Below are 25,789 nucleotides of genomic sequence, written 5' to 3'. Positions count from 1 at the left end.
AAAGACTTGCTTATTTAACTTCCTTTTTCTGGTTAAGCGGCTAATATTTTCAGTCCTGTTTCAGAAATAAATAATGTGAAGTATGCTCCTTAAAATAGAAGTTTAGTTTTAGAACAGTTATACCAAAATAATCAAATGAAGGGCAATTTAAAGTCCTCATTAATCTGTCAAATTAGTATTATGTGGTGGTGTTTTGTTTGTTTGTTTGTTTGTGTGTGTGTGTGTGTGTGTGTGTGTGTGTATGTATATATTGCATACATGTAATATGTGTATGTAATATATGTATGCATATAATACATTAAACTATGTTTTCGTCATATATATATATATAAAAAACGAAAACATAGTTTAATGTATTGGAACAGTCCAAATAGCCACATGCAGACGATTTAAAATCTAGTTATGTCACTGTACATTTGGGTTTAATAATAATGGAAATCCCGAAGGTGTTTGAGACGCTGCTCCTTGGATCAGCACATTGATGGAAAACCATTAGCTTTAATTCCCCTGCCCTCCTCCCTAATAATAAAGTGACCGAAATGGCTGGGTTCCATTCTGCTACACTGTCTCCTTTAAGAGAAAGCTGCCTATTGCTTCAAGAAATCCAAGAAATCAAAAGAGTTAGGATAAAACATTTCTGGGCAGAAATGCCACACCTGGGTACCTGACAGGAGGCTGATAAATCTACATTTTGATCTTTCAGTAACCTGGTGTCTGTACTAATGGTGCGATAAAGCATGGACTCAGAACTTCATGGTTCCCCATGTTTATATGTTAAAGGCATTACTGTACTTTATTGACATCGAAATGTGGCAACAGAGTCTTGCTGTGTTTTTGCAGTAGGACAGCTGAACCTGGCCATGTGCCCTAAAGTCATGCCCTAATGGGACCAGTGGCCCAAATGGTCTAGTTCTGAAAGAAAAGGTGTCAGGGTTAAAGCATTCCCAAAAAGAGATGTCCTTTCACCCAGAAGCTTAGTCCCAAGTTTAACCACAAGTTAACAACACGTGGTTGAAAACAAAATGAACAAACTGTTCTAGTCAGTGTGTGTGCGCGCGCACTGAGGTACAATCCACCATTGCAAATATATTACAGAAATGAGTACAAATTGCCTTGACCCAGATTCAAAACTGAAAACAAGCAGTTTAGGAAGCAATCCCAGATCCTCAAAGTGTCCCTATTTTCCAGGGACAGTTTCAGATTTACAGAAGCCACCCCGGTTTCTGATTCTATCCTGGAATGTCCCACTTTTTCTTAGGATGTCCTTATTTTCACCGGAGAAATGTTGGAGGGTATGGAGCTATGTGACTACCGAGCCAAGTAGAACATCTGAAGGCAGCCCTGCATAGGGAATTTTTTTTAAAAAAATGGTTAATGTTTTATTATGTTTTTATATATGTTGGAAACCACTCAGAGTGGCCGGGGCAACCCAGTCAGATAGGTGGGGTATAAATAATGAATGAATGAATTTTATTATTTTGGTCACAGACCAGTTCCAGCCCACATACAATATCAAGGAAGTCATAGAACACGATAGGGATACATTTGAATTTGCAATTAGGTATAACAGGGACAATACAGATATAGAAAAAGTTAAAAATATATAAATTAAAACTTAGTCACTAACATATAACCTAAAATTATCATTTAAAACCTTAATCATTATGATAGCACAGCTTGTTCCCTAAATTTCATGGCAATCGCACAGAATTTGGCTACTCTTAATGTGATCTCAGGATCCTTGAAAATAATGAAACAACAACAACAACAACAGAATAGGACATCCCTATTTTCATCAGAGAAATCTTTGAGGGTATCCAATTCTAAGCATGAGAAGCTAGCAGAAATCACGCAGGCTTGAGTTAAACTGGCATAAAGCATGCCAGAATCAAATTTTGTTCAGAAGCAGGGCTATCCTTACTGAGACGACTTTAACCAGACAAAGGGAAAACAAGTTTTTAAAATAGAGTTTGGGGTACACCACACTTTTTGTCAGTGTAAGTTCAGCTGAGTTGCCAGGTCATGTGACCCTGCTGAACAGAGGTAGGATTCAGTAGAAGTCCTCTTCTGCTCCATCGCTCCCTCCAAATGCCTATTTTTCATAAATCCCACTGGGCTCAGCTCGGCTGGCTGGGCCCTGGCTGAGCCAGGATAGGGGAGGTATGCCATTGTAGCACAGGAACCAACCAGGAGAGCTGCAGACCTGCCACATCATAACTTGCTCATCTTGAGCGAACTAGGGTTAGGAATGCACCCTTAGACTGCTTAAGAATCAGCTTAGCATTCTTTCTTGCTCTTTTCCTCCCCTTCCTTATTTCAGGAGAAATCTCACAAGAAACAAATTGTAGCAATGCCGAGCGAAGTAAGGGAACTGGTCTCCTTTTGTGAATCTGGACTGAAATGGCAAGCAATAAAAAAAACAACCCTTGAAGAACACCCTGAGTTTCCAGGGCATAATTAAAGAGAAATATTGGTCAAGAGTTTCCTCAACATACTAATGAAGTTGTTGCAGATGGACATATTGCATGTGGGAGGCCTTGGCTGTAGGGGTAGGTCAATGGTCAACAGATGGATCTGAAGAGATGGTTTATTGATTATCCTTAAGGTTTGGGGAAAGGAATATGCTCATCAACAGATAGCTAGTTTCCACCAAAGGCCATTTAGGACTAATAATCCATGTTTCATTTGGCAGAGTTGCCCTAGGTGGTTGCATAAAATTGGCCAAACCATTTATTGTTTATCACTGCAGATAGGAAATAAATTGATTCAAAAGAACTGGGAAATTTGGGAACTGCTTTATCTTTCAGTGGAAATTTTTGTCCCTTTTGTTGACAGCAGCCAGCTATGAGGCAGAAGAAAGTGTTGGTGTTACTAAACAAGTCTCACCATACTCTGACATTGTGGCATCAGTGTTGTGATGTACACAAAGCAGGGCCAAGAAACTGGCAGTCTGTGGGCTTGATGTGGCCAGTGAGGCATCCTCCAAAACTCATAGCATCCCCCGCTTTCTGCCCATCCCCATAGCAATTAGGCAGAGAAAAACAACCTTTTATGGGAGTCAATGGAATGTTTTTCCCCTAGTTGGGAAGGGAAGGAATAACCACCCCATCCTTGCATGCTACATCCCTGCTCCACTGCAAAATGTCCTACCTTGCATGGCAGTTAGGCTTGGGAACAGCCTTCTAGTGGTGCGAAAGGAAGGTTGTTTTCAAGCCTAATGGCAGCTGACTGTTTGCTAATACAAGGCATTTGTTCATGTTGTTTTCTCCAGCATATGCCTTTTTATGCAAGCTTTACCCTAGTACAGTGGTACCTCGGGTTAAGTACTTAATTCGTTCCAGAGGTCCGTTCTTAACCTGAAACTGTTCTTAACCTGAAGCACCACTTTATAGGTAATGGGGCCTCCTGCTGCTACCGCGCTGCCGGAGCACGATTTCTGTTCTCATCCTGAAGCAAAGTTCTTAACCCAAGTTACTGTTTCTGGGTCAGTGGAGTCTGTAACTTGAAGTGTATGTAACCTGAAGCGTATGTAACCCGAGGTGCCACTGTATGAGCATTTTTGTGCACATGACTTGACAAAGTGCCTGCTCTGAAGGAGGTACTGTATGTGTTGTTTTGCAAGGTGTGAATTGGGGAGGTTTGCCTTTCGATGCAAACCAAATCAAATTACTCCTCTATCCCTAGTGGAAAGGACCCTAAGCTGCGCTTCAGAGAGAGAGAGAGAGAGAGAGAGAGAACCCCACCCCACCAAGCTTAGATCTTCATGAAATTTACTCCCCTCTGAAAGTGAGACCTGGAAAGAGTTAACAATGTTTTCCCCAAGCTTCATTCTTGCCTTGGCCACACCGATCACTGGAATCCAACCCCCTTACCAGAATTGGTCAAGAGCAAATGTAGCATTTGGGCTGAAAAAGGCCCCTTGCTGCCCTTGCTATTATTTGGGGCAGTGACAAGTCCTATAGGTCAACCTGGGGCTTAGTTAGTGGGGGCAGAGATGCAGTATAGTACTGCAGAGAGAGAAAAGCCCAGAAGGATTTTTTTTTAAAAAAACATACTTTAAAAGATAGGCAGAACATGTAGACAATAAAATACCCCCATTTTAAAAGTTTACAGGGATATTATTTAAAATTGTCAGCAGATCTGCTGAGTATTAAGAGCTCTGACTGTGTATCCCCATCAAACCAGAGGCAAAGTAATTTCTGCAAAGCAATTGATACGCTCGCAGAGGGGCTCCTTATTTTGATTATAGAAAGTTTTGATTATAGAAAAGAAAAACCACCTTCTTTTTTCCATTTACTTTTTTTAAATAAAAAAAAATCTGATTTGCCACAGGTATCAAGATATAAAAGAATATGAGCTACAGGGTTCATTTGTGGAGGTTTAAGTAAGTAAAGTTTAGGGCGAATCGTGGTGCAGGCTTTGAGAGCTCTGAATTTTACTCCAGAGTTTTGCTTAAAAAAAATGTAATCAGTTGTTCCAAGAAATGGAGAGAAGAGGAGCCGCTTCAACGTAGGTGGGAACATACCTGTGGTTGCATTGGGGGGGGGGAGAGAGTATTCCCTAGTCCTGTCTTATAACGAGTGATTGCTTGAGCTAACTGGCTACAAAACAGATGACTAATATCTATTTTCTACCTTTGCTGAATGTAATGAAAAACAATTGAAACCAAAACAAAGTTGTTAATGATGTAATTGATTTTGGAAAAGGTAGAAAGGTTTGACATAAAACCCACTACAAGAAGTTTCTAGGAGTGGTTATTTCAATGGAATCAGATATGCACAGACGTTAGAGAGCCAGTGTGGTGTAGTGGTTAAGAACGGTAGACTTGTAATCTGGTGAACCGGGTTCGCGTCTCCACTCCTCCACATGCAGCTGCTGGGTGACCTTGGGCTAGTCACATTTCTTTGAAGTCTCTCAGCCCCACTCACCTCACAGAGCATTTGTTGTGGGGGAGGAAGGGAAAGGAGAATGTTAGCCGCTTTGAGACTCCTTCGGGTAGTGATAAAGCGGGATATCAAATCCAAACTCTTCTTCTTCTTCTTCTTTTGCTGGATAGCAGCAGGGCAGTGGAAGGAGGGAATTGTGATGTTAGTAAACGAGAATTACCATACAGTGGTACCTCGGGTTACAAACACCTCGGGTTACAGACTCTGCTAACCCAGAAGTAGTACCTCGGGTTAAAAACTTTACCTCAGGATGAGAACAGAAATCGCACGGTGGCGGTGCAGCAGCAGCGTGGTACTTCATGTTAAGAACGGTTTCAGGTTAAGAATGGACTTCTGGAATGAATTAAGTTTGTAACCAGAGGTACCACTGTATCAGTCTTTCAACGTTCCGGATTGTGACATCAGTTCTGTAGTTGTATATCGCTGCAAGGTGCATCTCTATGGATTAAACACTCGCTTCTGTGTTGGATTGTGTCCAACGTCTCTGTAGACGCTATTGGTGATGCATTTGATCATCAATTGAAACCATCCACCCACCATAAACAAAGTTCTATTCATGAAATGCTTCTGCTCGTGGAAGAAGGTTTCCATTGCAGCTCACAGTGTCAGCCCCCAACCTGGAGGGCTGGTGGAGCCTCCAGAATAGTGTGGGAGCTGCTGCAGGAGGTTGCAGACAAAGGGGGAATCAGGGAAAATCAGTTCCACTCTCTTTTCTGCGAGCAGGAGTCTCCACTGAATAGCAGGCCCTTTGTCTATCAACAGTCAAGAGGCATCTTTCTAATGCAAGCAGCAGGTGAACTGCCACTATCATAAACAGAACCAAATCTGTACATTCAATTTTATCGTTATCACCCACAAACATGGATAATAAGAATCGGCAGGGATTTAACCACACATTTTCCTTTCATAATAGTTTCAATCTCAGCACTGTCCCTTTCCCAAAAGTATTTTTTTAAGCCCCTCACCTTTTTTGACCGCCTACATTTTTGAGTTCATCTGGAAACCTTGCCTTCCTGAAGAAGATCATAACTGCCAATAAGTAACTTACAGATACCAGTTCGTTTTGATGTCTTCATAAATTTTTAAGTGAGCTTTCCCCCCACTTTGCCTCCTTTTATTCTGCTCAAACGAGCTAATGGAAGACTAAAATGTAATTAACATTATGTAAGGCAAAACATCTATATCTGATTTTATGAAATACAGTGCGTGCTTTAATAAACAATCTACTTTGCAATATTTTATGTTTTATTCCCAGTTAATTGCCTGGTGGGAATCGCCTGGCTTTCTTCTTTTCCAAACAAGAAAAGACTATCAAAGTGGCAAATTTAGATATAGATAGATATTGCTTCAATTATAACTATTTGTACATTGAGGTGGTAGCAGTGACAGTATGTAAATGCTATTGCTTCCTCTACCCCTGCTTGGCTTGTAATATATATAATGGGGATGGAGTTATAAAACAATACACTGCATTCTGTTATGAATATTTCAAGAATTATTTCTTTATTTTGTGCATAGCTCATAGTGCTGGCATTTGATTTATAGCTGCACCGATGTACCTGGGGTTGCTAAGGTTACCCAATTTCATTCACCCACAGATATTTGAGATCTACATAATCCCATCACATCATCCACTGCATTTCAAAGTGATGTTGATAAATGGTACCTTGCTTAGATGATATTTCCATTTAGATGTGATATATCTCAGGATTCCTGTCTTTTAAAATATTGTGGTTGATGAAATTTTACATTATGTGCATACACAGACAGCAAAGTTAACATTTCCCACCCCCAAGTTTGAAAAGGCCCCCCAAAACCCACAAAGTAAAGGAGGTATCTGGAATTCTAATCTGTTGAGCTTACATTTCACTGTGAATTCAAATAGTTATTTTTCAAGTGCTATCAGATTATCTTTATAAGAAAGGACACCTGGAATCTAGCCGTCAACAGAAAGCAAAGGTATCTCATGTAGCTCACTGGTTTGAACCAGCAACTGGTAAGGATGAGCAACTGCAATAATAATAATAATAATAATAATAATAATAATAATAATAATGAATTAATGTACTTAAAATATATTGATCTCATATTTCTGAAATGTCCAATGTTGCTCTCAAAATAATTCAAAAACACTATTATTAATGCAGCAAGATTAATCCCAAAATAATCTAAATTTAAAATCCAAACTGCTTTAGTAGCCAGCATGCCGCAATCATCAGGGCAACCACCCAAAAGCACCAGATGCTCTTGCTTCCCAAACTGAGGGACTCGGGGGAAAAGGGTCTCTCAAAGATTATTTCGGTAGGTGTGTGGGCTTGTACAATGAGAGGTGCTTTTAAAGAAACTGTATGTACATCTTAGGCAGCCTGAGAAAACATTCAAAGTGTCTCCACCTCCATTGTTCTGCCTGGACACTGAGGTCCAGTCCCAAGGGCCTTCTGGTGGTTCCCTCGCTGTGAGAAGCCAAGTTACAGGGAACAAGGCAGAGGGCCTTCTCTGTAGTGGCACCCGCCCTGTGGAATGCCCCCCCACCAGATGTCAAAGAGAAAAATAACTACCAAACTTTTAGAAGACATCTGAAGGCAGCCCTGTTTAGGGAAGCTTTTAATGTTTAATAGGTTATTGTATTTTAGTGTTTTGTTGGAAGCAGGCCAGAGTGGCTGGGGAAACCCAGCCAGATGGGCGGGGTATAAATAAATAAATAAATAAATAAATAATAAAAAATAATAATAAGGTTAAAACCCCAAAGAAGTTTTCATTGCAGGGGGTTGGATTAGATGACCCTTGGGTCCCTTTTAACTCTATGATTCTATGATTATATGACTCTTGTGCCCCTGTATGGATGACAGAGAGGGGTGTGTGTGAGTGTAGAAACTAGTTTACCATATAAAGGTAAAACAATAATATTAGTCACTGTGTCCATTGCTCTTGCCTCTGGCCCTGCCCACTGCTTTCATGTGGCCCCCAGAAGGTCACCCAGGAGGGAATGTGTCCCTCAGGTTGAAAAAGGCTCCTTTTCTTAAGGTCCCTAACTTATGAGATCAACAAAAAATATTAGGGCAGTAGCTGTACCTGGTCATTTTAGCCCAGAAAGGAGAGCACTGTGCTTTATTTGGCAATTTCAGCCCTGAATCACAGTGCTTGAGAAACCCTAATTTGCGGTAGTATACAGAAGCATCGTCTAATGAAGGAGCTGAGTGCTCCATATGGCATGAGCAATGTACATGGTACATTGGTGGAATGCTCTGTCCCATGAGACTAGGGCCCTTCAGGATTTAACCTCCTTCCGTCGGGCCTGTAAGACAGAGCTATTCCGCCTGGCCTTTAATCTGAATTCAGCCTGATCTTTTATTTCCCTTCCCTTCCCTCCCCCCTCCCCTTTTATGAAGCTCTGAGACCCCACAGCTAATTCTCCCCTGGCCTCCTCGCTGGCCCAAGTAGGACCAATTCAGCCAGCTAGCCCTGGGGATTATCTAATGCTTATTTCCCCTAAATTGATTTTAGAATTTTATGGTTATCCATGTTTTTATACTGTATTTTATGCTGCTTTTATAATTAAGTGTTTTAAATTTGTTGTTAGCCGCCCTGAGCCCGGTTTTTGAACCAGGAAGGGCGGGGTATAAATAATAATAATAATAATAATTATTATTATTATTATTATTATTATTATCATCATCATCATTACAGCACAGCGCAAGCAACAAAATTAGGTCCTTGTTCCAAGAAGCTTACAATTCATGGAAGCATTGATGCTCTAATTTGTTTCAAGTGCATGGTTATTGTTCAGAAGCTGCTCTGTGCTTTCTGCTTATGTGCCTGTGGTGCTGCCAAGAGTACATCCACAGAGGACCACTTCTGGAAGGGATCATCTGAAGGTGGGTTCCCACGAAGCAAGACACAGTGATAACAGCAAGAACCTTTACTGAACAAACAGAACGGGACAACAGGGGCAAAGCAACTCCTTATATGCATTTCTGAAGCCTGGGCCACTCCCACTCTCAACATGATTGGCTGCCGAAACTCCTAAACTGCGAATCATACCTCAGAGTTTAAGGGCCAATGGCAGTGGCGCAAATCCTGAAGTGTTCTGTGATTGGATATCATGTATTGAATGATATCAGAATCTTTAGTCCAGACTCAAGCTTAGGCAAACACAGACCACTGAATAGATAACACCATCCATTATTCTATGGGGAAGAGAGAGCTATGGTAAGGAATAAGACTCCTAGAAACATCTTCCTGCTGCTATGGAGCCCCCTAGTGGACTGTATGTTATACAACCACTGATGAGAACTGGAAGAGTAATTTATGCAGAATATCAACATGGATGGAGCTTTTTTGGAATGATATAGGGGAACAACATCCACACCGTGCTTTCTCCTTTGTTTTTTGAGGAGGCTTTACTGAGGCATACTAAGAATTGTATTTTCAGAAATGAGCCTACAACGGAGCCTCTGTGTCAATGAAGACAAAGCAAGTGTATTACTGGGAAGAGAACTATGCTTCCATTTTCCTCCCTGAAGAGAAATGGAGAGGTTAACAGTTCCTTTTCAGATCTGTGGTCTCAATAGTTATCTCCTCAACTAGCTAGAAGGCTAAAAGAAAGAAAGAAACGACACAACAAGTCTAGGGTGAACTAGCACGATCCAAACATGCCCACCCACAAAGCATACAAAACCATACAACACAATGGGATAAGGATGGTCCAAGCAGCCTTTTGTCTTTGCAGTGTGTAAGAGTTGGCAGCTGTTAAATATGAGAGGTCACGAAATATCTCTAAAAAGACATACAGCACCCACAACACTCTTCATCTCTCCCCCCCCCCCCCGATTGGTGCAGACAGAGGCTGTTGGCCACAGGCATTCCCATACTCGAAGCTTTCATAAGTGTGACCCTCTATTTTTATTAAGTTATTTTATGCCAACAATAAAACTGCTCACGCAAGGAACTGTAGGTGCCCAAACAATTAATTAATGCAGGGACAGTGTAACATAATAATAACTATCCAGCTGCATTAGAGCTTTGTCTTATATGTATGGCATAAACGTAGCCAGGCAGCGGTATGAAAAAGTCATAAACAGTTAACAAATTAACTCAGCCTGTCAACTCAAGCAAAAGAAAACTCCACTTCACACTTCCCCGCCAGCCGAATCGTAAACTCTGTGAAATGTCTGGAGGGTCGTCAAGTTCAGGTTATTTAAGAGCCAGGGCAAGAGGAATGAGCAACATTTTGACTGGGCAGCTACGTAATCTGTGTATATCCTCCATTTTGGAAAGCTAAGGTTACATCGAGCTCAAGATATTGGTTGTAGCAGCAGTTGCTTGACTTTGGAAGAGAAGTAGTTTCTGTGGAAAGAAAGCAATTTAAAGGCCGTGATCAGCACCAATTCTATCTGAAAGTCCTAAAGGTGGTCTGTGTAGATTAGACCACTTTGCAGCTGTGCTAGTGGAGGGGTGGGCACATTTTGCCTGTTCCATTTTGTAAAACTTTCATGATTGGCTGTGCTTGGTCCATACTGCTTGTTTATTGAATGTTGCTATCAATATTTTCTGAAAATTGGCACAAAACGATTCCAGTTAAACAAATGATTCCAGTTAAAAAACACATACATTTGCTTCAAATTACAACGTGCACATTTTAGGTAGTATCAATACTCATAGTAATTGAAGTTCCCTAGCGTACAAAGTATGTTCAGATTTGCAATAAGCATTTGCTTTTAATACTGCCTTCAGTTTTTTACACTGGTTGGGTAAAAGCAATATCCTTTCAAGTATGTGTATGTCATCACCATTATAAATAATAAAACCAGGTCTGAAGCATTTTCAGTGTATAATTATAATAATTATTATTTGCATTCGAAAGTTTAATCCACTTTCTAAACAGCACAGAGGGCAACATCTCTTGAGAGGGCAGAGAGCATATTTCCTTACTCAGCCACAGACAGCAGTGATTTCAACTACTGATCACGGAATAAGGATAGTACTGTAATAATCACACACACATACACACACACTGGTTGTGTGTTGGGTGATAAAATCTTTAAGTTCTCTGCTCCCTACTACATAATAGCAGCCTATGAGATAGCAGGAGGGAAAATACCTCACAAGGTTGTTGGGAGTTAGCTCTTTAAAAAAAATGCTTTGAGATTTTGGACTGGAAGGAAAACATTATGCTATAGAAATATTGAGAATTATGTCGCCTTTTCAAATAAGGTCATTCAAAGCACTTAGCTGGCGGGGGTGGGGGGAGAACGTGGTGAGAGGTACGGAAGAAAAGGTGCTTTAAAACCAGGTAATAAAACTATAAAGTTAATGAGGGAACTGTGTTCCACTTTATAGTATAGCCACTTTATAAAAACCTTCTTAGGAGCTAGGCTTTCAGAGTAATACAGTGCGCACTATAAAATGGATGTTTAATGTAGCTGGAGGCCAAGAAAAACATTGTATAATTGTAGTAAGCAGCTCGCTAAGTAAAATGATAGCTTTTAAAGGATGAAATATAGCACGCGTGGCCCGAGTTGCAGCGGCCTCCAGCTTGATATTGCTTCAATAACAGTTTCTTCATTTCGCTCGCAAATGCATCTCTGAGGAGATTTGTAACAAATATATTATCTGCCTGGAAAATAAGCTGTTAACTAGACCTAGTGCCATTATTCATTGTGAATAAATTACCTGACCATTTTGTCCCCTCGGTTGCTTTTTTTTATTATTATTTGACAAAGAAGCAATTTACATTTTGGAGAGGAGGGAGGGATGCCACGAAGTTTGAGAACAGACCCCTACTGCCGCCACCACCGCCACCACCACAAGCCCATAACCATGGATGGGGATGATAAACCTAGTTTACTGGAATGCAACTACTTTTGTGTTATGGGTTACATCTTCCCAGTGTTCCTGAAGTGGTTCTCGCCCTTTCTTAGTATGGCATCTCAGTGGAGTGACGGTGAGTTCTAGGAGCCTTGTTATCTTAGCCACAAACTCTCCCCTTAAATGCCAGAGATATCCTAGGTCCCAGTCTGTTCCATCTGCCGTGCTCTTCCAGCCCTTCCCAACATGATTGGCCAATGTCTTTTTTTTAAAAAAAAACTTCCTCTTCCTGATAATCACATGCGCAAGGAAGACTTTCTGCACACAGCTCAGCTCCAGTATCCATTGCAGACCCTCCAAATGTCCCTATTTTCCAGGGACAGTCCCGGATTTACAGAAGCCCTCCCAGTTTCTGATTTGATCCTGGAATGTCCTGCTTCTCCTTATGATGTCCTTATTTTCACTGGAGAAATGTTGGGGGTTACAGAGTTATGCGACTCCTGAGTAAGTATACAACCTTTAGAAGACATCTGAAGGCAGCCATGTATAGGGAAGGTTTTTTTAATGTTAAATGTTTTATTATATGTAGGAAGCTGCCCAGAGTTTCTGGGGCAACCCAGTCAGATGGGCAGGGTATAAATAATCAAATTATTATTGTTGTTGTTGTTGTTGTTGTTATTACTATTATTATTGAATAGGACATCCCAAGCTTTCTCGGAACTGATATCAGCTTGGCTTCCATTGTCCAAATATGCCTTCACCTCACTCTTCAGAAAACCTTGGCTGGATTCTCTCACTCAGGCGGGAAAATACGCCAGGCAGTATCGTTGTTGAGAGATGAGAAGGCTACAACTTTTGGGCTTTTCAGTTTAGAGAAAAGTCAAGCAAGAGGTGGCATGATTGAAGTACAGTATATAAAATCATGCATGGTATAGAGAAAATGGATAGAGAGAAGCTTTTCTTCTTCTCTCATACCACTAGAACGTGTGACTATCCACAGAAGCTGAGTGATGGAAGTTTTGGAATAGACAAATAAAATACTTCACTTAGTTGGCATCCATCTGTCTTGGGAGACAATGGAAGAGTAGGCCTTCAGGAGTACAGTCATACCTAGGGTTACAGACACTTTGGGTCGCGCAATTTCAGGTTGCACACTGCGCCGAAACCAGAAGTATCGGAATGGGTTATTTCCAGGTTTCGGCACTTGCACATGTGCAGAAGCACTAAATCATGCTTTGCGCATGCACAGAAGCGCCAAATCGCATCCCGCGCTTGTGCAGACGTGGCGCTGCGGGTTGCGGATGCTGTGGGTTGCAAACATGCTTCCCGCATGGATCACATTTGCAACCCGAGCGTCCACTGTGTACTCAAACGGCTGGAGAGTTACAGCACCTGCTGTGGCTGTTCACATATGGCACATAGTTAAACTATGGAATTCTCTTCCACAGGAGGCAGCGACTGCCTCCAAGTTTGGTGGATTTAGAAAAGCATTAGACAAATTCATGAAGGATGAGGCAATCAAGAGCAGCTAACCTGATGGCTATGTTCTTCCTCCACCATTGAAGGTTGTGTGCTTCTGAATACCTGTTGCTGGAAATCACAGGAGGGGACAGTGCCGCTGCTTTCATGTCTTGCTTGTGTCCTTCCCATAGGCATCTGGTTGGCTTCTGTGAGCCCAGGGTATTGGGGTCGATGACCCACTGGCTTGGCCCAGCAGGCTTTTCTCATGTTCTTAAGCTGAGCATTTCCACAGCGTGGCAACTGCTTTTAGGCAAATGCTCTAAGCTCTAATATACAGAGTCAGACCATTGGTCCATAATTCCTGCCTAATAGTGCCTCCTCCAGTCTTCCACAGTTTTTCTGGATCTCAAGCAACAGCACTCCTTAGTCATTGCGATCCCAGACTGACTCTGGGTCCTCTTGCATGCAAACATGCATTCTGCCACAGAGCAAGAACCTCTTTTCTTTATCAACAAAGTAGTAGTGTATGGGTTTTTTGTGGGTGAGGTGGGGTTTTCTGTGATCTCCACTACGCTAAACAAGCAAAGTGGGGGCCACGCATTATGATGTAATCAGTGGACAAGACGTATGTAAACTTAAAGTTCCTGCTATGCATGCAAAATTCATTGCTTGTCAGAATGAAATGTCAAATGCTTGTCGTGTGATGGTGCCTTTGCTGATTAAGCAAGGGGAACTACTGCAGCAGCCCTCTTAATACCCCAATTTAAGACACAATTCCCGGCTGCATTTATATTTACAACGCATTCTCAGGCCGTCTGCTCTGCTCTACACTGAGACACGTTGCAGAGATAGCCAGATTTGAGTCGACGTTTGAACGCATGTAAAATTTGTTATCGCCCCCGTGCAGTCAGGAAGTTTGTGCTGTGTCACACAAACGTTATTTGACTGCTGCTAATTATAGGCGGATAAAAAAAAATGGTTAAGTCTGCAGAGGTCTTATGAAGCAGACACGAGTCTATAGCTGTTGATTATTAAAGGCTATTATATATTGATAGGTTAGGATTTATCACCGAAAGTATAAACCGATTGCTCTGGATTGGATGGTAGGGATGCCCTGGGGAATAAGCCGCTGAGCTGTTAGCTTGGGGTAATCTATCAGTAGGAGGAGAAGTGTGTTCTATCAATTAAAGGAACAAGCAATTCTACTGATTTGCTGCTGGCAGACTAATAGAGATAATGGGTTTTACTGGACAGGCACAGGTACACAACTGTTGGGGAAAGACAGCAATATTAGATAATTTTTTTTGCAAACACACACACACACACACACACACACACACACACAGCCTAGTTCATTAAAGCATTATGACTGCTGCTGCACAGATATGTAACTGAAGGACACCTGGCACCAGTGTGTCTAGCTCAGACGGATCCGCAGGAGATGCAGAGGAAAGGTAATGGGGAGAAGTCTGTGCCTTTCAGTTTATAGGCATACATTAAGGGCTATATGGGAGAATAAAGTTATTTCTATTTATATATGTTTACTTTTGATATAACAACCTCCCCGTCTCTCCCCAGTCTGACACAGTGTTTTTTAGCACCAGAATCCGATCTGAGCCGCCCTCCCCTTGCCGAGTCATAAATTCTTCCTCTGCCACCTTCACTTACTGTGGATGTAATAATGCTATTACCAGTGTGAGTGTGTTTCTCCTTGGATAAATCCAGTCGGAGGAAAAGAAAAACCTGTTGTGCGTTGGCTCTTTATAAGAGGGGAGTCCTTCACATGGCCTGCTAGACTGAGGCCTTCTGGACAACCAGTTCACAGGAATTTCCCAGGCATAGCCAGTATTCAGCCCTCGTAAAAAGTACCTGGGGGGAACGTTGCTGAAATGTCCGGGAAAATCTGGACCTATGGCAGCCCATGTCGGAAGTGTAGATTTTGGCTCAACAACCAGAGTAGTGGTGGGAGGTTTGCTCTGCCAGTCTAGCTTTAGTTCCTTTTCCTTCCTACCTCAGGGGAAAACAGTCCGTAACCTGTCAGAGGATTTGGTAGCCCATCTCAGCTAAAGGAAGATAGGACTGCCCACACCTTGGCTCTACCTCTCTTTTAAATCAGAACCAGTGAAGGCAGTGAAAGTCCTGTGTGAGTGTCTGGAGGCAGTTGGAAGATGGATGGCAGCTAACTGATTGTGGTTGAATCCTGACAAGACACAGATACTGTTCTTGGGGGACAGTGTGGAGGACTCCCTGATCCTGAATGGGTTAACTGTGCCCCTGAAGGACCAGGTGCACAGTCTGAGAGTCATTTTGGACTCACAGCTGTCCATGGAGGTGCAGGTCAATTCTGTGTCCAGGGCAGCTGTTTACCAGCTCCATCTGGTACACAGGCTGAGACCCTACCTGCCTGCAGACTGTCTTGCCAGAGTGGTGCATGCTCTAGTTATCTCCCGCTTGGACTACTGCAATGTGCTCTATGTGGGGCTACTTTTGAAGGTGACCCGGAAACTGCAATTAATCCAGAATGCGGCAGCTAGACTGGTGACTGGGAGTGGCTGCCGAGACCATATAACACTGGTCCTGAAAGATCTTCATTGGCTCCCAGTATGTTTCCGAGCACAATTCAAAGTGTTGGGGGTGCTGACCTTTAAAGCCCTAAACGGCCTTGGTCCTGTATACCTGAAGGAGCGTCTCCACCCCCATCATCCAGCCCGGATACTGAGGTCCAGCACCGAGGGCCTTCTGGCAGTGCCCTCGCTGCAAGAAGTATGGTTACAGAGAACCAGGCAGAGGGCCTTCTCAGTAGTGGTGATTGCCCTGTGGAACGCCCTCCCAGCAGATGTCAAGGCAACAAACAACTATTTTACTTTTAAAAGACAACTGAAGGCGGCTCTGTTCAGGGAAGTTTTAAATGTCTGACACTGTATTGTTTTTAATATTCGGTTAGAAGCTGCCCAGAGTGGCTGGCGAAACCCAGCCAGATGGGTGGGGTATAAATAAATAACAACAACAACAACAACAACAACAACAAGAACAACAACAACAATTATTCACATATCCTATTGGTGCCCTTGTACTTATGTCTTCTTTTTGATGCTGAAAAATCTATTTCTACACAATTCCAGTAAACCAAGTGTGATTGAGCACGTAGAGATATTTATCCTCTTTATCGCTGAATATTCGGTATATATTAATGTCCTGCTAATGGGTTTTGACCCAGTTAGGAAGCTAAATCAGATTCATACACACATACACACAAAATATAATTGTAATATTAAAAACTGAGCTCTATAAAATTGCAAGAAGACCTGGGTTGTCACTGGTTCCTGGAAACACTTGTGAAAGTATATGCCCATTGAAATAAGAATGTATTTCATCTCCACAGTTAGTGGTTCCACTATTCAAGAAGAGCCCAGAGTCCTAAAATTAATAACCAGCAATGCCACATATGAATTATAGAGGTTCTATTTCATGCAGAGGGATAAATGAATAATCCTACTATAAACCCATTAAAGATGTTCATGCAGTGGAATGTATAGGTTAATAAAGTGCTCAATAATAAATAAATTAACTGGCTGGTAATAAATTTCAAGGGTTTCTCATCACCCCATTTGAGAACTACAGGGAATGTATATAATAAAAAAATAAGGAAAACTAGATTCAGTAGCAGTTATGTGAAGAAAAGTTGTGCTCACTTAGAATATGTTTTAATTGAGACTCCATTCACTAAAAGACACCTGTGTTCCCATGACAGAGAAGAGTATCATAACCAGATCTTAGGGAACATTTAGTAGTTTTGCATCTAATAAGCGTGGCAATGCAATCTGAGTTGCTTGCCACTGTCCTGGGGTTTTTATGACTTCAGACCCCCAGTTCAATAATGACATCAGAGAGGGTCTGATGCAATTGCATAAAGCATTGTACAATATTCACAGTCAGTGGAAGCTGTGTATAAAGAAGAAGAAGAAGAAGAAGAGGAAGAAGAAGAAGAAGAAGGAGGAGGAGGAGGAGGAGGAGGAGGGAGGAGGAGGAGGAGGAGGAGGAGAAGTAAAGGTGTGCACTTACAAGATCTGGCTTTAACTAATTTGGTACTTCAGAAAACAGGCTACTTCATTCTGAACTGCTTTGGAGGCTGTCACATTTGGGCTGGGGTCTGAGTTTGTGTCAGAGAAACGAGGTTTTGTTTCCACCTATTCACTACTGGATTTTTTTTTTTGTTTAAGTGAGACTATAACTCCCCCACCTTTGGCAGAAGTGGATGAAATTTGCAGGCATAACGATCTCTCCAGAGCAGATAAAGCCTGCTGAATTACAGGTAAATTACAACTCAGATATTTTTTGTATTGGGCACATTTAACGTTTGGGTTTTTTTTATTTTTAGGAAATGTTTATAACTTCTTCTTCTTCTTCTTCTTCTTCTTCTTCTTCTTCTTCTTCTTCTTCTTCTTCAAAAAAGAGAATTTGATGAAATTTCCAGGCATGGTAGACCCTTCTGAGGGAGTGAATCCTGCCAGCTTTCAGAAGGATAGCTTTCCTCTGGGGGAAGCCATGTTCTTTAAATGTGTGTTGAATGTGCTTTAACTGTATGGTGAAGATCTGCCTACAGCCATTTAATCCACTCTAATATTTATCAATTTATTTACGTACATAAGTCACTTTGAGTTTCCTGTGGCAACAAAGCTACAAATAAATTTAATAATAATAATAATAATAATAATAATAATAATAATAATATCTATTCTAAAGGAGAGGGATGAACCAATGACTAATAAGAACACACACAAACAAGCAACTTGAGTCTCATGAACAACAGCTACTAGCTTACTTTGCGAAAGGGGGAAAATCAGATTTGTTGCTCTGAATATTTTTGTGTCTAACCCCTCCAACCACTGTGACTCCCACATGAGCCAACTTGGGCATGAGGGTATGGGTGCCCAGCGTGCATGACATCATGACATCACAACAACAAACATGCCCCCGGGCTTGGAACCTGACTTCCGGTGGTACCAGGTTCCGAGGTCTTGGAAGGCCTCAGAAAGGTGCTTTCCAAGATCTTGTAAGACCTCAGAACCTGGCTTCTGTAGTCTCAGAAGGCCTTAGAAAGCATCTCTGAAGCCTCAAAGATGCTGTCTGAAGCTTTGCGAGATCTCAGAAGTTGAATGGGGGCCCTGCAATGTGGGTGCTAAGCACTCAGAACAAAATTTTTGTGGGTGCTCAGGCACCCAGAGGCCCCAATACTTGGTGCTCCTAGTGACCCCCTGAAAGGTTGCCCTAAAGTGAATGTGGCCCCTGGGCCGAGAAGGACTCCCCACCATTGTCCTATAAGGCAGTTTCCTATTTTGTTATGTAGGAGTGTCTTCAGGAGAAGATCTGTAATGGTGGATTTGAAATACAGCTTGCCAGCTACAAATTTTATTTCCCTGCAATGTACATCTGCAGAAGGGTTTTGGGTGCACTAGGGTACTCTCAATTCACACAGGATGATGGGGAGACCTAATCGGTCCTGATGAGAGTGCTGTTCAACGGATGCTCTGGACTTAAAATATATTCTAGGATCCTCGGCAACATCCAGGAGTTCTATGGCAGGTTCTTAAATGGGATCTGTGTCCCTGATGGCAAAAAGCTGAACAATCAAATAAACCACACATGAGACGGGCATAGAACATTATTATTATTCTTATTAAAAATACTACAGTTTTTGCCAGACTCTGTATATCCCATGGATTATACAGGCATTTGGAAATTGTATGTGTTTGGTCCCACGATATTCATTGTGAAAACCTAACGGAGCTGCTTTTGTTCACTTTCAACTGGTTTCGAGTGCAAGTCAAAATGTCGTAAAACTTAAAGACACTGCGGTATGTCACCGGCGAAACACATATACTGAAGTGTACATTCGAAATCGTACTTAACCTCTAAAGTAGGCAGTTTTGTAGATTTGATTTTCTGTTTTTTATGGCCTACTCTGGATGACCAGTCATGGCTATAAGTTGAGAGCCGCACACAATGTCCCAAGGCAGTTGACATTTTTCTCATCAAGGAACATTAGCGAAATAACTTTTGAATCTGAATAGGTGAGAGAATAGTAGAAGTTAATCCATGGGAGTACAACCACAGTAATTGATGCAATAGGAAATTATGATTTTAAAAGCACATCTGCTCTATCGCTTCGCCTCAGTTCTCTCCACCTTAATAATTATTACGTTTTTAGTAAATGATGTTTTAGTAATCTTTTTACACGAAGAAAATTTGGTTGTTGAAAACATGTATAAAAGTCTCGTACTGCTTTATATTATGCAGGAGTTCTTCTAAATGTCTCCCATGTAAACCAAGTAAATGTTTTTATATATGTTTGTTTGTTTGTTTGTTTAATTTATATGCCGAGTTTTCATCCCAGGAGCTCAATGTTATGTACATGTTTCTCAGAGCTACATTACAGTGGTACCTCGGGTTACATACGCTTCAGCTTACAGACTCCGCTAACCCAGAAATATTACCTCGGGTTAAGAACTTTGCTTCAGGATGAGAACAGAAATCGTGCTCCGGCAGCAGGAGGCCCCATTAGCTAAAGTGGTGCTTCAGGTTAAGAACAGTTTTAGGTTAAGAACAGACCTCCGGAACGAATTAAGTACTTAACCCGAGGTACCACTGTATAACATACTTAACAAACTACAATCCTGAGCATTCTTGGCCCGTGGCAAAAAAGCTACCGGTACTGATAAATTTAATAATAGTAATAACAATAACAACAACTACTCTAAGGGGAAGGGATGATCTCAAGTTTTATTTCTTCGTTGCATTTATATCTCACTTGTTTCTCTAGTGATCTCAAGGTGGTGTACACGGTTTTCTTCATTCCTCATTTAATCCCCACAACAACCCCGTGAAGTAGGTTGGGCGGAAAGACAGTGACTAGCCCAAGTGAGCTTCATGGCCGAGAGCAGATTTGAACCCTGGTCTTCCAGGTTCCTAGTCCAACACTCTAACCACTACACCACACTGGTCCTCAAGCTTTCATAGGGATGGTTTTCAAAATATGCTGGGCAGACTCCAGCTAAGTCATCCTCAGGGTAGACTGAATGGATTTAGTGGGCATTACAGTCATACCTCATGTTATGTTTGCTTCAGGTTGAGCGTTTTCAGGTTGCGTCCCGCGGCGACCCGGAAGTACCGGAAAGGGCTACTTCTGGGTTTCGCCGCTCGCATATGTGCAGACGTGCAAAATGACGTCACGCGCATGCGCAGAAGTGGTGAATTGCGACCCGCGCATGGTCAGACGTGGGTTGTGTTTTGCTCATGTTACGAACAGGCCTCTGAAACGGATCCCATTCGCAACCAGAGGTACCACTGTACTAACTTAAGTCTATCAATTTTGGTGGGTTTACTCTCAGCATGGATACAGCCCAATTTTTCTACATATAACTGCTCCAGCTCCCCCGTTATGCATTGGTGTGGACAGAGATTAGAGTGTGGATGTCAGGGACTGGGCAGAGGGGGAATGGTGGAGACCGCCTCCCCAGCCTGACCCTTCCAGAGACGAAGAATTACAGCAGGGGTTTGAGGGAGGTCACAGCTCAGAGACAGATGAGGGGGAAAGCTGAGAAATAATGGGAGAGGAGGAGGAAAAAGAAGCACCAGGAGAGTGACAGCTGATGGACTCAGTGTCTTTAGTCAGAACAAAATAAAAAAATTCCTTCCAGTAGCACCTCACAGCTATCTGCCAATCACCCAATCCCACCACCCTTCTGAGTAATACCCCTCCCCACCTTCTCACTATATAGAAGGGTCTGGTGACTTCTGTTTCAGTGTATCTGAAGAAGTGTGCATGCACACGAAAGCTCATACCAAGAACTAACTTAGTTGGTCTTTAAGGTGCTACTGGAAGGAATTTTTTTATTTTGTTCTGACTATGGCAGACCAACACAGCTACCTATCTGTAACTGGAATCAGTGTCTTTAGAAAGCATTCCAGACCCCCTCTCTCCCAGAACACGGTGGGCCTTGGAAGTAGGAGAGCAAAGAGCTCAAAGGCAGAGGGCCCTTTTCAGCACCTGCAGCGATGACTCATGAGGAAGTGGGAGAGACGGAAGGGGTGGGGCAACGCCATTATTCTGAGAGGCTGCATTCCCAAGTCTCTCTCTGTGAATATTGAAAGCAGGTGGTAAGGACTTTTCCTTGTCTTGTCTGCTCCTGGAAACCTGTCGTGGTGGTTGGTTCCTCTGCTGCCTGACAGTGAACTGGGTGCCATTATAATGAAGGGGTTCAAATTCCAATGAAGTAGGGATACCCAACACTGTGCTGGACTACAATCTCATCATCCCTGACCGTTGGTCATGCTGGCTGGAGCTGATGGGAGTTGTAGTCCAAAACGTCTGGAGGGCTGGTTACCCCTGCAAAGTATGAAAAGAGATAAAAACTAACTGCAAAATATTCTCCTAAAAGGGACATCCCTCCCCCCAGTTTAACCTTGAATGCAGCTAAGAGCTAACACTTACATTCCCAGGATGTCCGTCTGCAGTTCCCCACCCCAAGAGATTTGAAATGCCATTCCTGAAAAAGACTGAGAAACTAGAGAAGACCAACATCCCAACTATATTGATCTCAAACCTTATTATTTTGATTGGAGGTGGGTGGCAGTGCTGTGCAATCTTGTTGCATTCTTTGCGGTTAGTAGAACAGTATACGTTTTGGCCTCAGCTCTCAGACATTTGTTGCACAATTTGTTGGAAGTAATCATACTGCACCTTTACCCAAGTGGAAGGCCGGTTAAAAATTCCTCGGGGAAATTTTGAAAGATTTGCTGAGCCCACAGCCTCGAGTGCAGAAATACTTGTGAAGCAAAACACTCCAGCTACCCAAAATATTATTAGCAACTCCTTTCAACTCCATCCTGTATTTCATATTGCCTTAGGTAAAGGAGATCATACTGAAGCCAATGAGACATGGAAAACAATGTACATTTATGAACCGTTGCCATTGGATTTCGTAACTCCTGAAGGAGGCTGTCAGTGAGCATGCGCTGTTTAACGCCAGCTCTACGCTTCCATCATCTGTAACCCAAAATCTTAAGAAAATGCCTTTGAGATGATTTCAGTGTTCAGTAGTGATACGCGGGGTGGAGCCACCCTGATGACACTGAGATTCCTGATGCTGACCCTGGAAGGGGAAAGGTTGGGACTGTCAGGAGTTCAGCCTACACTCGAGTAGGACCCTGGCAGAGACACATGCCCGACTGGCATGTTCCCTCCCTCCTGGTTGATCGTTTGGGAGCTTCATAAGCTTTCTTCTGCCTAAACATCACAGCGACCGATGCCAACCGACACTGGCACACTTAGGGATCCGCAGAGTTTGCGCATCACGCGTGACGGAACTCAGCATTTTGGCTAATCTACTTTATTTACATATAAACACACATGGAGCACTGCAACATGGCTCCCTCTCTCTCTAGCATCAGACAGCAAAGAGAAAAAGAACAAAGGACAATAGTCCCACTTCACGGAACACAGTAACACAAACATCCTGTCTCTGTCACTTCCCACTCTGTGGAGTCAAAACATACACCGTCATGTGATAGACAACAATCCCATAACTGCAATCATGGAGCGGGAATTCAAACAGGGACAACATGGTTGTACCAGAGGGATTGTCACTGCCAAGCTGATGGTCTCGTTGGAGCATCTGAGCAGTCCTGGCCTGTCTAGGTAAGCAGCAGCGACAGTGGTGTTAGGAGGGCGGATTCACCCCACCACATGCACTGCTACCACCTATCTCATGTGTCAGGTACTAAAACCCAAGGCCAGGCAGGCAGATGGAAAGTCATAAGGAGGAAGTTATTCAGGCCAACGACCAGCAGTGGCTCTGGCTTGGTCCCAAGATCTCACCTGACTTCCTGGGCTAGGAGTATTATGGACGTGTCACAACCCTACATTTCCAACCAGCAACGGTAGTAGCACAGGAAATTACTGTCTGATCTACAGACACCATCTGTCTTGACTGAGCTGTAGGCTGCTGTTAGGAACGTAGGAACATAAGGAGCTACCTTATACTGAGTCAGCCCATTGGTCCATCATGATCTGCTGTGGAAAAAAACACACCAACCCACTATAAAGAAATAGATAAAAGAAAGGAGGCTAAAGAAACCAGAGAACATGTGTGGAGACCGGAGCACCATTACCAGAAATCTGTGTTTTTTCTTAGTTTTACCGTCACTGCCAACCACTCGTCTCCTGAAATATCACCATCACCATAAAAAAAGATTTGTTACCACATGTGCTACAGCACTGTAATGACTTTTCCAACAAAGGACTATGCAGAAGAGGAAAACCCTGGATTTTGCAAATATTTTCGCCTAAACTTTAGCATGCGCAATTAGTTGCCCTGGTGCTGAACTTGGCATTGTAACCATATAATTACAGTCTTCCTGGTACTTGATAATCTCCCTGCTTTTGCAGCAGCCCACACAAGGAGACAAACGCGGCTGGGTTTTCAAACAGCTGGAGGTTCTGCCACTCATGGATGTGTGACCAAACGTTTTCACAAGGTCTAATTGAGACACTTTCCTGACTTCCATTGAAATCAATGGAGCTGAAGTTCATGGTATAATCTGGTAATTTTGGACTACTCTTCCCCCCAACCTGGTTCCTTCAAGATGTTTTGGACTACAACTCCCATCATCTCTTGCAGGTATGATCCATGGTCAGGGATGATGAGAGTTGTAATCTGAAACATCTGCATGGAACCAGGTTGGCAAAGATGCTTTCAACTTCGGACTTAATGGTCTTACCTAGGGTGAGGGTTGCCTTAGATGGCAATGTTTTGATGAGCCTTTGGGCAAGAAAATTATCATTGAGCGCCCTTTGGAACCAACCCTTTTGTGATGCTCGCCCCATGTTGGGCACCCCAAGTCTAAACAGTCTTCCTGATGGGACTTGGGCTTTGTGCAGCAATACCAAAGGGCAGCTCTTGATTCTGCTGTGCTTGTGTATCTCATCAGATAGCTTGGCTTGGCTCTTTCATGGCACTGATTCCAAGCTTTTTCCTTTTCTTTGACCAGTGCCTTTTTTGGATAAGATAAGATAGATAGGATAAGATAAGATAAGATAAGATGATAAGATAAAATAAAATAAAATAGAGCTGCTGGTGATAAAAGTGCAGTGGGTGCAAGCACAAAATGGCTGTCATGGCAGCAAAAAAAGGAAAGAAAAAGAGCTGCCAGTACTCCATACTGATGGCTACTATACTGAGGGGTGTGTCCTAGTATGACCTCTCCCTCCCTGGCAGTGACCACAGGTCCTGGGTTCTGGTCCACTCTTGAGAGCTGCCTATGTTGTTGTTTAGTCGTTTAGTCATGTCTGACTCTTCATGACCCCATGGATCAGAGCACGCCAGGCACTCCTGTCTTCCACTGCCCCCCGCAGTTTGGTCAAACTCATGTTAGTAGTTTCGAGAACACTGTCCAACCATCTCGTCCTCTGTCGTCCCCTTCTCCTTGTGCCCTCAATCTTTCCCAACATCAGGGTCTTTTCCAGGGAGTCTTCTCTTCTCATGAGGTGGCCAAAGTATTGGAGCCTCAGCTTCAGGACCTGTCCTTCCAGTGAGCTATGCCTATGGCTTAGCTCTAACAGTTTTGCTCACATATCAGTCTAGTTACCAGCCACATATATGAATTGTAAGGTGTAATCTTACTTAGGCTGCAGTTTCCTCTTTCATTCTGCAGGAATGCAGCAGCTAAGCCCATTCATCTTAGCGCCAGTGGTTCATTCCCCAACATAATTGCAAAAGAATCCCATTGAATCTGATACTGGTATAAAACAACATTCGCATTCAGTCTAAGAGACATTTCACCCCAAAGGATAACGCTGCGGCAGGTGCTGGTGCAGCTTCTGATGAGTGGCGTGTAATGTCAGTTCAAGATAAGGATATAACATGTTAAAAGGAATCCACTCAATCGGAATCCCATGGCACTATATCAGCACTTAATAGGCCTGGCTTTCCTGGATGGGAGATGACTGGCTAAAAGGCCAAGTGCAGTATCATTGAAAGGACTGCCAAATTGGTTTCTAAAAACAGGAGAAGACTTTTCCTATCACTCCTGTGCTAGAAGGGGCTCCCGGGGAACCCTTGTTAAAATACTGCCACCAAACTATAAATGAGAAAAACTGAGTGATTTCTCCCCACCGTCTTCTAATGAAGTTTGTCTGTTGGTGTAGTGATATATATATATATATACACAAAGCCTTTTGTCCCTAAAAAGACCCCCCTGGGCAGTTTACGACAATTAAAATCTCAATACTGTTAGAAGCAAAGGAGATTTAAAAGAGCAAAGTCGAAATAGACAGAACAGAGATACATTGCTTCCTCATACCAAGATGAGGAGAAAACATTAAACACGGGGGCGGGGGGGGGATGTAGTAAAGTAAAATGAACCATTACGAGGTGGATGGAAGTCCACGACAATTAAAGTATGTAAAGAGATTCAATCCATAAGGAAAGGTATCATATACGAGAAAAGCCATTATAGGACTGAATCGTATTAAATAGTATCTAACAAAAGACACATATTAAATTTGTTTTTGTCAC

This window comes from Podarcis cretensis, assembly GCF_951804945.1.
Source record: "Podarcis cretensis genome assembly, chromosome: 5".
Lineage (NCBI taxonomy): Eukaryota > Metazoa > Chordata > Lepidosauria > Squamata > Lacertidae > Podarcis > Podarcis cretensis.
The sequence above is the reverse complement of the archived record's forward strand: the minus strand, read 5'-3'. Positions refer to the sequence as shown.